Here is a 2529-nt window from a genome sequence, read left to right as displayed (position 1 = left end):
CAATCCCCAAACTTTATAGATGCATGAGTGTGCAAAGCAGACAGAGACCTTGGTCTGATGAACTCAGAGCTCCAAGAACTGGAGGTGTTCCAGCAGGGATCCATCAAGGCTCTGTTGTCGTTGGATGGGAAATATGAAGTGTTGAACAATGCTTGTGTGCTGGAGTTTCCGGTCTTGATGATAACACCAGAGGTCTTCCAGGCACTCATTTTGGATCACCATATCCCACCTGACCATATTTGCCAGGCTTTGATTAAAAGATCTTGTCCCTAACCCCAAGATCCAGATCGACATACACACCCTCCAGCAGGAGGAGCATGGTGGTACTGTCAGATTGGAAGTCGCATGAATCTTCCCTCAAGATGCCTGTGACTTTGAAACAAGGATGCCAGTACGAAAATAAGCAGATCCTTCAGTTCATCAATGTAAATGCACTGACTCAGGGAAACAGCACAATTTGGTGAAGATTCAGGAGCATTTGCTCACACTGGGTAGAGCAGCTACGGTGTGAAATCCAGCTAATTTGAGAGAGTCCTCTGGTGGCAAGACTTTCCAATTCTCTGAGCCAGAGGCAGGAAAACCATTATCGGAAGATTTGAAGAGATCTTCTTCAGATTGTTGACAGAATTCTTTGTTCATGGGGATCCTAGCAGCTGTTCCTTTCAGAGTGATTATGACTCAGCAGCACATGTGCATGAGGGGAGAGAGTCTCTATGAAAATGCTCTGCATTGCTGAGATTTAGAAAACTCTCTCTTTGCTGTTCTCCAGGCCCCATCCCTGGTTCAGTGATAAGATACTGATGTAAAAAACATTGATGTAAAAAATATCAAACAAAATATATAGATAACAAAAATATCGACTCCTGTACCTACACAGTTAAGTACAAAAATATTAAATGAAAAATATCAATGTTAAAAATATAGATGTATTCAATGGGATTATATGTTTACTGTTCTCACAAGAATGGGCCTCCCTCCATTTTAACTCCAGTGGATCAGAGTCCTATATACCGAGCAGGTTGCCAGGGTACGTGTTAATGGTTGGGTGTCGTCGGCCTTTCCCATTTGTAAGGGGCACACGGCAGAGTTGCCCCCTGTCGACAATGCTTTTTGCATAGGCTTTTTGCATAGGCTTTAGAACCTCTCACGTGCATGCTGTACCAGCTACATACACTTGCTATTATATGTCTATGAGCCTGCCACCTACCTTACGGAGTTGCTACGTGAGTATGTTAAATTTGAAGGTTTCTCCGGCATAGGGATCAATTGGGCTAAGTCGACGGTATTTCCTTTGACGGCTGGCACTTATGAGGTCGATTTGGACTTCCCGCTATCCCCGACCCGGGACCCGGTGAAATGTTACATAGGGACCCTGAGCAGGTAATTTCCATGAATTATGGTCGCACCATCTCACAAATTACAGATAAGGCTGAGCGCTGGGCCAGGCTGCCCCTGTCGCTTGCGGATCGCATTGCAGTGACAAAAATTACTATTTTACCCAAATTATTGTATCTGTTTGTAAATATTCCTATTCGTCTAAACATTTCCATATTTAAGCGTCGCAGTCTGCCCTATTGTCGTTTATCTGGGGGGGCAAAAAGCCTCATTGTAGCTGGGATGCATTTGTACAGCCATTTGACCGTGGCGGCTTCGAGGCACTGGACATGCGTCTCTACTATCTGTGCGCCCAGGCGCAATTTGCGCATATTGTTTTTTTCCGCAACGGTTCCTACCCTATACGGCGATAGAGGCAGATGCAATTCTCCCACTGCCGCTTGTGGCGGCAGCACATTTGTGTGGTGGTGGTCGGACCCAGGGCAAAAATCAACCCAGTATTATGAACCGCCTGGGCCTGGCAGGCCCTTGCTAGAAGGGCACAGCTGGATTACCTTTATGTCCCAAAGCTGCCAATAGCAGCGCATCCTGGTATTTCGACGGCACAGGAGCGTTCTGTTCTACGTGCCCTGCAGGCCGCCGGAGTGGTGCGAATGGGTTACCTGTAAAAGTAGGTCCAGTTCCGTCTCGCTACCGGATGTGCAGGCAGGTCGGACTCGCTGTGCTTTACATATGTTATGTTATGTTATGTTATATTCGTTTTGTAAGGCGCACAGCTACCCAACAAGGATTTCCCAGCGCCGGCCAGACAGAAGAAGAGATCACAAGTTATTGGTTGAACAGCCATGTTTTTAGACATTTACGAAAAATTGCAAAGCTGGTTTCCTGACGAAGCAAGATGGGAAGGGAGTTCCACAAGGTTGGACCAAGGTATGTGAGGGTGCGACAGGCGCTAGGAGCGAATTACCCCAACTACCCAACTGAACCGCAAACATTGCGAGCACTGCAGGCGGTGCTGGCTGGTGAGGAGCGAAAGGGTCTGATTACTAAATAATATGCTGCATCCCAACGTGAGATGGAGCCAGGAACACCCTTCATATCTTAAATGGAATACAGCGTTGGGATACATCTTGCCACTTGATCATTGGCAATTCTGCTCTATGCTGCCTGGGCGCCTCACGGCCAACTGTAATT

The sequence above is a fragment of the Lissotriton helveticus genome, chromosome 5_1 (assembly GCF_964261635.1).
Source record: "Lissotriton helveticus chromosome 5_1, aLisHel1.1, whole genome shotgun sequence".
NCBI lineage: Eukaryota > Metazoa > Chordata > Amphibia > Caudata > Salamandridae > Lissotriton > Lissotriton helveticus.
Note: the sequence above shows the minus strand (reverse complement) of the source record.